The sequence below is a fragment of the Ranitomeya variabilis genome, chromosome 1 (assembly GCF_051348905.1).
Source record: "Ranitomeya variabilis isolate aRanVar5 chromosome 1, aRanVar5.hap1, whole genome shotgun sequence".
Lineage (NCBI taxonomy): Eukaryota > Metazoa > Chordata > Amphibia > Anura > Dendrobatidae > Ranitomeya > Ranitomeya variabilis.
In genome coordinates, this window is record NC_135232.1 from 147,338,567 (window position 1) to 147,350,617 (window position 12,051).

Consider the following 12,051-nt stretch of genomic DNA (forward strand, 5'->3'; position numbering starts at 1 on the left):
CCTGAGGTGAAGATATGCACTGCGCATGCCCATGAATCCCATCCCCGCAGTGTGAATAAATCAGAAGACACTGCGAGGCGGGATCTCGGTCAGCGCAGCCACACAGGCGCAGTCAGCCTCACACCAAATGATGTCAGAAGATGGGCAGCGCTAAGTGAGCATGCCCAACAGTGCAGGCTCTGGGACAGATTCAAACAACGCTGAGGAGGCGGCGCCCGTCGCCAAGGGGGTAGGAATGACGGATGTGTTGCATCTCATTACGAAGGAAAGTCCCACCTCCGGGACAGTTTCACGGTATGAGGGGACACATTTTATAAGTTTAAGTTCAGAGTGTGCAAGGAGCATAACTAAAAGAGCCACCTTTTCCTTGTGCAGCATTACTGCTGCACAAGGTGGCTCTTTCAGTTACAAAAGCCTGGGGGGACAGGTTCCCTTTAAGTTCTGTAATAGTGTGAGCGTGGAGGTAGCAGGAGCAATTGCCGGATACACAGCTGGGGATCTGCTGACATTACTGAAACCCAATAATACTGGGTCATGTGTTGACTGTGCAGACGGCACTTCTGAGCAGCAACTGGAAGTATTGGAACCCAGGGATTACAGTTCAGGTGGTAGAAACATGAACACAACAGGAGACCTGGATACTGTAGCCAACCAATTATTTACTCTGAAAGAGGAGTGGCAAATTCTTGCGAGATCCAGGCCTTATTCATTTCCAGATAAGTAAGCTGGTCAACGTTATCGGAGGATAGTCGCATGCGACGGTCTGTTAGTACACCACCTGCGGCACTAAAGATGCATTCCGATAATACACTAGCAACAGGGCAAGCCAGCACCTCCAATGCATACTGGCTAAGCTCTGGCCATGTATCCAGCTTAGAGACCCAAAACTTAAAGGGGGAAGAGCCGTCTGGGAGTACTCTAAGAGGGCAAGACATGTAGTCTGTCACCATCTGACGGAAACGTTGCCTCCTGCTGACTGGAGCTGTCTGTGATGGTGTAGACATTTGAGGAGGGCACACAAAACTGCCACTGTTGGGCCATACTGGTCTTGCCTTGTGCTGAGGCACTGCTTCTGCTCCCTCTTTGTGCAGAGCTTCCTCCACTGCCTTGACGCACTGAGCTGCTTTGTAAAGCACTAGCAGCACTGCTCTCGGTTGGACTGGAGAAGATGATGGAATTCACCAGTGTGTCTTGCTACTCCCGCATTTTACGCTCCCGGTTCAACGGTGTTATGAGGCTTTGACAGTTGTCCCGGTAGCGAGGATCTAGGAGGGTGTTCACCCAATAATCAACCGTGTTGAGAATGTGGGCAATGCGGCGGTCGTTTCTCAGGCACTGCAGCATCAAATCAACCATGTGCTGCAGACTGCCAACTGGCCAAGAAATGCTGTCCTCTGCTTGAGGCGTGATCTCTGCCTGCTCTGCATCACCCCACCCTCGCTCTACATACTGACTACTGGAGATTTGTGTAACTCCCTCCTCTGGACAGATGCCTTCCTCCTCCATTGACTCCTCCTCATCCTCCTCACAAAGTGTCCCCTGCCCAGGCCTTTGTGAGGAACCACGTTGCGCAGACTGTCCAGAAGCAGATGGTGTTTGTGACTCCTCATCCTCCACCTCTTACACAACCTCCTCCCTTAGCGCTTGCAGTGTTTTTTCAAGCAGGCAGATAAGGGGGATAGTCATGCTGACTAGTGCATCATCTGCACTCGCCATCTGCGTGGAATCATCGAAGGCACGCAAAACCTGACAGATGTCTTTCATAGTGGCCCACTCAGTGGTTGTAAAGTCTGAACGGCACGCAGTGCGACTTCTTTGCGCCTGATGCAGCTGGTACTCCATTACTGCTGGCTGCTGCTCACACAACTGCTCCAACATATGTAACGTGGAATTCCACCTGGTGGGTAGGTCACATATGATGCAATGTTCCGGAAGGCGGAATCGGTGCTGCAGAGCTGCAATGCGCGATCTTGCCATGCTGGAACGCCGCAAGTGAGCACACTCTATGCGGACCTTGTGCAGCAGTGCTTCAAGATCTGGATAATCCCTCAAAAAAATCTCCACGACCAAGTTGAGCACATGTGCCAGACATGGGCTGTGAGTGAGGTTGCCTAGGGCCAGAGCTGCCACCAGATTTCGGCCATTGTCACACACTACCATGCCTGGCTGTAGATTCGCTGGCACAAACCACATGTCGCTCTCCTGCTTGATGGCATTCCAGAGCTCCTGCACTGTGTGGCTTCGATTCCCCAAAGAAATTAATTTCAATATGGCTTGTTGACGTTTGGCCACAGCTGTGCTCATATTGGTCGTAACAGGTAATCGTTCACGGGCCCATGTGGAGGTAGACTGTGACGGCTCCTGCAGCACTGATTCAGAGGAACGAGTATGAGGAGGAGTCAATGTGTACAGACTGGATTCCTGCAATCCTTGAAGTTGGCAGAACACGTACAGCGCCACTCTCACGATCTGTACCCGGCTCCACAACATTTACCCAATGGGCAGTGAGGGAAAGGTATCTGTTGTGAAATTGGATTCTGGGCTCCCCCGGTGGCCACTTGTGGAATTGTACTTGTGTGCATCATCCCCTCTGTTCACCTGCTCCTATCAGGATGTGGGAGTCGCTATATAACCTTGCTCCTCTGTCAGTTTCATGCCGGTCAACAATGTAATCAGAAGCCTTTCTGTGCATGTTCCTGCTACTAGACAACTCCCAGCTAAGTTGGACTTTTGTCCTTTTGTGTTTTTGCATTTTGTTCCTGTTCACAGCTGCTGTTTCGTTACTGTGTCTGGAAAGCTCTTGTGAGCGGAAATTGCCACTCTGGTGTTATGAGTTAATGCTAGAGTCTTAAAGTAATTTCTGGATGGTGTTTTGATAGGGTTTTCTGCTGACCATGAAATTGCCCTTTCTGTCTTCTTGCTATCTAGTAAGCGGACCTCGATTTTTGCTAAACCTATTTTCATACTACGTTTGTCATTTCATCTAAAATCACCGCCAATATATGTGGGGGCCTCTGTCTGCCTTTTGGGAAAATTTCTCTAGAGGTGAGCCAGGACTGTCTTTTCCTCTGCTAGGATTAGGTAGTTCTCCGGCTGGCGCTGGGCATCTAGGGATAAAAAAACGTAGGCATGCTACCCGGCCACTTCTAGTTGTGCGGCAGGTTTAGTTCATGGTCAGTATAGTTTCCATCTTCCAAGAGCTAGTTCTCATATATGCTGGGCTATGTTCTCTCGCCATTGAGAATCATGACAGTTTGACCGGCCAAAAAAAAGGGTTAAATTACTGGCTGAGAAAGGAGAGAAAAAAGAAGTCTGCTACAATTTTTTTTTTTTTTTTCCTCTAGTTCTGAGTGTGCTCTTTATTGAATCACTTGCTAGTCTGCCTATACTGCAGCCTTCCTCTCTTTCTCTCCTTCTAATCCTTGAATGGCTCTGTGTTCACCTGTTTCAAATGGATCTTCAGAGTGTAGCTACAGGTTTGAATAATCTCGCCACAAAGGTACAAAATTTGCAAGATTTTGTTGTTCATGCACCTATGTCTGAGCCTAGAATTCCTTTGCCTGAATTCTTCTCGGGGAATAGATCTCACTTTCAAAATTTTAAAAATAATTGCAAATTGTTTTTGTCCCTGAAGTCTCGCTCTGCCGGAGACCCTGCACAGCAGGTCAGGATTGTAATTTCCTTGCTCCGGGGCGACCCTCAAGACTGGGCTTTTGCATTGGCACCAGGGGATCCTGCGTTGCTCAATGTGGATGCGTTTTTTCTGGCCTTGGGGTTGCTTTATGAGGAACCTCATTTAGAGCTTCAGGCGGAAAAGGCCTTGATGTCCTTGTCTCAGGGGCAAGATGAAGCTGAAATATACTGCCAAAAATTCCGCAAATGGTCTGTGCTTACTCAGTGGAATGAGTGCGCCCTGGCGGCGATTTTCAGAGAAGGTCTCTCTGATGCCATTAAGGATGTTATGGTGGGGTTCCCTGTGCCTGCGAGTCTGAATGAGTCCATGACGATGGCTATTCAGATCGATAGGCGTCTGCGGGAGCGCAAACCTGTGCACCATTTGGCGGTGTCTACTGAGAAAACGCCAGAAAATATGCAATGTGATAGAATTCTGTCCAGAAGCGAGCGGCAGAATTTTAGACGAAAAAATGGGTTGTGCTTCTATTGTGGTGATTCAACTCATGTTATATCAGCATGCTTTAAGCGTACTAAGAAGCCTGACAAGTCTGTTTCAATTAGCACTTTACAGTCTAAGTTTATTCTATCTGTGACCCTGATTTGTTCTTTGTCATCTATTACCGCGGACGCCTATGTCGACTCTGGCGCTGCTTTGAGTCTTATGGATTGGTCCTTTGCCAAACGCTGTGGGTATGATTTGGAGCCATTGGAGGCTCCGATACCTCTGAAAGGGATTGACTCCACCCCATTGGCTAGTAATAAACCACAATACTGGACACAAGTGACTATGCGTGTTAATCCGGATCACCAGGAGGTTATTCGCTTTCTGGTGCTGTATAATCTTCATGATGTTTTGGTGCTGGGATTGCCATGGCTGCAATCTCATAACCCAGTCCTCGACTGGAGAGCTATGTCTGTGTTAAGCTGGGGATGTAAAGGAACTCATGGGGACGTACCTTTGGTTTCCATTTCATCATCTATTCCCTCTGAGATTCCTGAATTCTTGTCTGACTTTCGTGACGTTTTTGAAGAACCCAAGGTTGGTTCACTACCTCCGCACCGGGAGTGCGATTGTGCCATAGACTTTATCCCGGGTAGTAAATACCCTAAGGGTCGTTTATTTAATCTGTCTGTGCCTGAACACGCGGCTATGCGAGAATATATAAAGGAGTCCTTGGAAAAGGGACATATTCGTCCTTCGTCATCTCCCTTAGGAGCCGGTTTTTTCTTTGTGTCTAAGAAAGACGGCTCTTTGAGGCCGTGTATTGATTATCGACTTTTGAATAAAATCACGGTTAAATATCAATATCCGTTACCACTGCTTACTGATTTGTTTGCTCGTATAAAGGGGGCCAAGTGGTTCTCTAAGATTGATCTCCGTGGGGCGTATAATTTGGTGCGAATCAAGCAGGGGGATGAGTGGAAAACCGCATTTAATACGCCCGAGGGCCATTTTGAGTATTTGGTGATGCCTTTTGGTCTTTCAAATGCCCCTTCAGTCTTCCAGTCCTTTATGCATGACATTTTCCGCGATTATTTGGATAAATTTATGATTGTGTATCTGGATGATATTCTGATTTTTTCGGATGACTGGGACTCTCATGTCCAGCAGGTCAGGAGGGTTTTTCAGGTTTTGCGGTCTAATTCCTTGTGTGTGAAGGGTTCTAAGTGTGTTTTTGGGGTTCAAAAGATTTCCTTCTTGGGATACATTTTTTCCCCCTCTTCCATCGAGATGGATCCTGTCAAGGTTCAGGCTATTGGTGATTGGACGCAACCCTCTTCTCTTAAGAGTCTTCAGAAATTTTTGGGCTTTGCTAACTTTTATCGTCGATTTATTGCTGGTTTTTCTGATGTTGTAAAACCATTGACTGATTTGACTAAGAAGGGTGCTGATGTTGCTGATTGGTCCCCTGATGCTGTGGAGGCCTTTCGGGAGCTCAAGCGCCGCTTTTCTTCCGCCCCAGTGTTGCGTCAGCCTGATGTTGCTCTTCCTTTTCAGGTTGAGGTCGACGCTTCTGAAATCGGAGCTGGGGCGGTGTTGTCGCAGAGAAGTTCCGACTGCTCCGTGATGAGACCTTGTGCTTTTTTTTCCCGTAAATTTTCGCCCGCCGAGCGGAATTATGATATTGGGAATCGGGAGCTTTTGGCCATGAAGTGGGCTTTTGAGGAGTGGCGTCACTGGCTTGAGGGGGCCAGACATCAGGTGGTGGTATTGACTGACCACAAAAATTTAATTTACCTTGAGTCTGCCAGGCGCCTGAATCCTAGACAGGCGCGCTGGTCGTTGTTTTTCTCTCGGTTTAATTTTGTGGTGTCTTACCTACCGGGTTCTAAGAATGTTAAGGCGGATGCCCTTTCTAGGAGTTTTGAGCCTGACTCCCCTGGTAATTCTGAGCCCACAGGTATCCTTAAAGATGGAGTGATATTGTCTGCCGTTTCTCCAGACCTGCGGCGGGCCTTGCAGGAGTTTCAGGCGGATAGACCTGATCGTTGCCCACCTGGTAGACTGTTTGTTCCTGATGATTGGACCAGTAGAGTCATCTCTGAGGTTCATTCTTCTGCGTTGGCAGGTCATCCTGGAATCTTTGGTACCAGGGATTTGGTGGCAAGGTCCTTCTGGTGGCCTTCCCTGTCACGAGATGTGCGAGGCTTTGTGCAGTCTTGTGACGTTTGTGCTCGGGCCAAGCCTTGTTGTTCTCGGGCTAGTGGATTGTTGTTACCCTTGCCTATCCCAAAGAGGCCTTGGACGCACATCTCGATGGATTTTATTTCGGATCTGCCTGTTTCTCATAAGATGTCTGTCATCTGGGTGGTGTGTGACCGTTTCTCTAAGATGGTCCATCTGGTTCCCTTGCCTAAGTTGCCTTCTTCTTCCGAGTTGGTTCCTCTGTTTTTTCAAAATGTTGTTCGTTTGCATGGTATTCCGGAGAATATCGTTTCTGACAGAGGGACCCAATTCGTGTCTAGATTTTGGCGGGCATTCTGTGCTAGGATGGGCATAGATTTGTCTTTTTCGTCTGCTTTCCATCCTCAGACTAATGGCCAGACCGAGCGGACTAATCAGACCTTGGAGACATATTTGAGGTGTTTTGTGTCTGCGGATCAGGATGATTGGGTTGCTTTTTTGCCTTTGGCGGAGTTCGCCCTCAATAATCGGGCCAGCTCTGCCACCTTGGTGTCCCCGTTTTTCTGTAATTCGGGGTTTCATCCTCGATTTTCCTCCGGTCAAGTGGAATCTTCGGATTGTCCTGGAGTGGATGCTGTGGTGGAGAGGTTGCATCAGATTTGGGGGCAGGTGGTGGACAATTTGAAGTTGTCCCAGGAGAAGACTCAGCTTTTTGCCAACCGCCGTCGTCGTGTTGGTCCTCGGCTTTGTGTTGGGGACTTGGTGTGGTTGTCTTCTCGTTTTGTCCCTATGAGGGTTTCTTCTCCTAAGTTTAAGCCTCGGTTCATCGGCCCGTACAAGATATTGGAGATTCTTAACCCTGTGTCCTTCCGTTTGGACCTCCCTGCATCCTTTTCGATTCATAATGTTTTTCATCGGTCATTGTTGCGCAGGTATGAGGTACCGGCTGTGCCTTCCGTTGAGCCTCCTGCTCCGGTGTTGGTTGAGGGTGAGTTGGAGTACGTTGTGGAAAAGATCTTGGACTCTCGTGTTTCCAGACGGAAACTCCAGTATCTGGTCAAATGGAAGGGATACGGTCAGGAGGATAATTCTTGGGTCACTGCCTCTGATGTTCATGCCTCCGATCTTGTCCGTGCCTTTCATAGGGCTCATCCTGATCGCCCTGGTGGTTCTGGTGAGGGTTCGGTGCCCCCTCCTTGAGGGGGGGGTACTGTTGTGAAATTGGATTCTGGGCTCCCCCGGTGGCCACTTGTGGAATTGTACTTGTGTGCATCATCCCCTCTGTTCACCTGCTCCTATCAGGATGTGGGAGTCGCTATATAACCTTGCTCCTCTGTCAGTTTCATGCCGGTCAACAATGTAATCAGAAGCCTTTCTGTGCATGTTCCTGCTACTAGACAACTCCCAGCTAAGTTGGACTTTTGTCCTTTTGTGTTTTTGCATTTTGTTCCTGTTCACAGCTGCTGTTTCGTTACTGTGTCTGGAAAGCTCTTGTGAGCGGAAATTGCCACTCTGGTGTTATGAGTTAATGCTAGAGTCTTAAAGTAATTTCTGGATGGTGTTTTGATAGGGTTTTCTGCTGACCATGAAAGTGCCCTTTCTGTCTTCTTGCTATCTAGTAAGCGGACCTCGATTTTTGCTAAACCTATTTTCATACTACGTTTGTCATTTCATCTAAAATCACCGCCAATATATGTGGGGGCCTCTGTCTGCCTTTTGGGAAAATTTCTCTAGAGGTGAGCCAGGACTGTCTTTTCCTCTGCTAGGATTAGGTAGTTCTCCGGCTGGCGCTGGGCATCTAGGGATAAAAAAACGTAGGCATGCTACCCGGCCACTTCTAGTTGTGCGGCAGGTTTAGTTCATGGTCAGTATAGTTTCCATCTTCCAAGAGCTAGTTCTCATATATGCTGGGCTATGTTCTCTCGCCATTGAGAATCATGACAGGTATCGTCCCGTCCATGGTGACTGGTCCACGCATTGGTGGTGAGGTGGACCTTGCTACTGACGGCATTCAGTAGCGCGTGTTTTATGTTTCCCTCCACATGCTTTTTCAGGGCAGGGATGGCTTGCCTGCTGAAATAAAAGCGGCTGTGCACTTTGTATTGTGGGACTGCCAATGCCATCAAGTTCCGGAAGGTGTCAGTCTCCACCAGCCTGAATGACAGCATTTCAAGGGACAGTAGATTTGCAATGCCAGCATTCAGAGCCTGTGCTCAGGGGTGGTTTGCCGAGAATGGCCGCCTTTTCTCCCATGCCTGTGCTACCAATGGCTGTAGACTGGGCTGGGAGTGTGAGGATGACTGGAAACGTGGTGCTGTGGGTGGAATTACACTGGGTCTCTGGACAACAGTGCCAGAGGTTCTTCTATGGCGATCCTGTAAGGAAGCCGATCCAGCTGTGTGTGAGCTGGAGGAAGAGGCTTCAACACGAGCTGAAGAGGTGGTAGGTGCCGCTGTAGGTTGGCCTAGGTCTTCAGTGTGTTTTTGTAACTCCACCACGTGCTTGGTCCGCACATGTTTCCACATATTTGTGGTATTGATGTTGCTGACACTTTTCCCTCTTTTGACTTTCTGATGACACAGCTTGCATTTGACTAAGCAAATGTCATCTGCAACTGTGTCAAAAAAGGACCAGGCACTGCAAGTCTTGGGAGTGCCCGTTTTGGCTTTTGGAAGAGGCATACTCCTAATGGGTGCCGAAGTGGAGGCTACAGGCACTGCAGTCTTACCCCTCCCTCTCCCTCTTTGGGCCGTTTGGGGAATCTCTTCCTCAGAGCTGCTCCCACCACCTTCCTGTCCCTCACGCCATGATGGGTCAAGAACCTCATCATCTACACTACCCTCTTTCACCAACTGCTTCTCCTGGGTAGTCTCGGCAGCACAGTATACACCTGAAAGTGGCACCTGAGTCTCATCATGAGATGCGTACTGAGGTATGTGTTGTGTATCCGCTTTTTGGGCTCCCCTGGTGGTTGCTGGTGGTACTGGTGACTTGTTTGCACTTTGCTGCTTCTGTTCACCTGCTTCCATCAGCATTTTGGAGTTTCCTATTTAGCCTTGCTCTCCAGTCATTTCCTTGCCGGTCATCATTGTAACCAGAGCCTTCGGTTGCATGTTCCTGCTACTAGTCTGCTGATCAGCTAAGTGGACTTTGTCCTTTTGTTTTGTATCTTTAGTCTAGTTTGCAGTTTTTGTAATTCTCTGTAGCTGGAAGCTCTTGCGGGCTGAAATTGCCACTCCTGTGTCATGAGTTGACACAGGAGTCTTAAAGTAATTTCAGGATGGTTTTTTGAAAGGGTTTTCAGTTGACCGTGAAGTCCTCTTTTGTATCCTTCTGCTATCTAGTAAGTGGACCTCTCTTTGCTAAATCTACTTTCATACTGTGTATGTCTTTTCCTCTTATTTCACCGTTATTACATGTGGGGGGCTGCTATCATCTTTTGGGGTATTTCCCTAGAGGTAAGCCAGGTCTGTTTCTTCCTCTACCAGGCTTAGTTAGTCCTCCGGCTGGCGCGTGGCATTTAGGAAGCCGTAGGTATGCTCCCTGGCTACTATTAGTTGTGTGGTAGATTTAGCTCACGGTCAACTCGAGTTTCCATCACCCGAGAGCTCGTTCGTTATTTATATGTTTCTTACGTTCCCTTGCCATTGGGAACCATGACAGTATGACCGGCCCCTAAAGGTGATGAAGAAGGACGAATATGTCCCTTTTCCAGGGACTCCTTAATATACTCGCGCATAGCAGCATGTTCAGGTACAGATAGGTTAAACAAACGACCCTTTGGAAATTTACTGCCAGGAATCAGATCTATGGCGCAATCACAATCCCTGTGAGGAGGGAGTGAACCAATCTTAGGCTCTTCAAAAATATCACGATAATCAGACAAAAATGCCGGAATCTCAGATGGAATAGATGACGAAATGGGCACCATAGGAGTGTCCCCATGAGCCCCCCGACATCCCCAGCTTAACACAGACATAGCTTTCCAGTCAAGGACTGGGTTATGAGACTGTAACCATGGTAATCCAAGCACCAAAACATCATGTAAATTGTACAACACAAGGAAGCGAATCACCTCCTGATGGTCTGGAGTCATACGCATAGTCACTTGCGTCCAGAACTGTGGTTTATTACAAGCCAAAGGTGTAGAATCAATACTAGTGTTGAGCGATACCGTCCGATACTTGAAAGTATCGGTATCGGAAAGTATCGGCCGATACCGGCAAAGTATCGGATCCAATCCGATACCGATACCCGATACCAATACAAGTCAATGGGACTCATGTATCGGATGGTATTCCTGATGGTTCCCAGGGTCTGAAGGAGAGGAAACTCTCCTTCAGGCCCTGGGAACCATATTAATGTGTAAAATAAAGAATTAAAATAAAAAATATTGCTATACTCACCTCTCCGACGCAGCCTGCACCTTACCGAGGGAAGCGGCAGCGTTCTTTGTTTAAAATTTGCGCTTTTCTTTCCTTACGTGAAGTCCCGGCTTTGTGATTGGTTGCGTCGCAGTCACATGGGCGACGCAACCAATCACAGCAAGCCGTGACGTAATTTCAGGTCCTGAAGGATTTTAAAATTACGTCCCGGCGTTGTGATTGGTTGCGTCGCAGTCACATGGGCGACGCAACCAATCACAGCAAGCCGTGACGTAATTTCAGGTCCTTAAGGATTTTAAAATTACGTCCCGGCTTTGTGATTGGTTGCGTCGCAGTCACATGGGCGAAGCAACCAATCACAAGCCGGGACGTCACGGGAGGCTGGACACGCGCGCATTTTAAAATGCGCGCTTGTCCAGCCTCCCGTGACGTCCCGGCTTGTGATTGGTTGCTTCGCGGTCAACCAATCACAAGCCGGGAGGCTGGACACGCGCGCATTTTAAAATGCGCGCTTGTCCAGCCTCCCGTGACGTCCCGGCTTGTGATTGGTTGCTTCGCGGTCAACCAATCACAAGCCGGGAGGCTGGACACGCGCGCATTTTAAAATGTCTGTAGCCAGCTTCCCTCTCCCATAGAGGCACAATTGCTTACAGCTGCAGTAACAGCATTTCGTAGAGCATCACTTCACTGCAGAGTAGAACGCAGACCAAACAGGACGCTTATAATCCATGGGCAGTCCGGAAGTAAAAAAGGGTTGTCCATGTTTGAGGAATTTCTTTTTTTTTTTACGTAAATGCATGTTTGCATTTTGGCTTTTTAAAATGCGCGCGTGTCCAGCCTCCCGTGACGTCACGGCTTGTGATTGGTTGCGTCGCCCATGTGACTGCGACGCAACCAATCACAAAGCCGGGACGTAATTTTAAAATCCTTAAGGACCTGAAATTACGTCACGGCTTGCTGTGATTGGTTGCGTCGCCCATGTGACTGCGACGCAACCAATCACAACGCCGGGACGTAATTTTAAAATCCTTGAGGACCTGAAATTACGTCACGGCTTGCTGTGATTGGTTGCGTCGCCCATGTGACTGCGACGCAACCAATCACAAAGCCGGGACTTCACGTAAGGAAAGAAAAGCGCGAATTTTAAACAAAGAACGCTGCCGCTTCCCTCGGTAAGGTGCAGGCTGCGTCGGAGAGGTGAGTATAGCAATATTTTTTATTTTAATTCTCTCTTTTACACATTTTTACATTAATGTTGTTTCGATACCGATACCCGATACCACAAAAGTATCGGAATCCCGGTATCAGAATTCCGATACCGCAAGTATCGGCTGATACCCGATACTTGCGGTATCGGAATGCTCA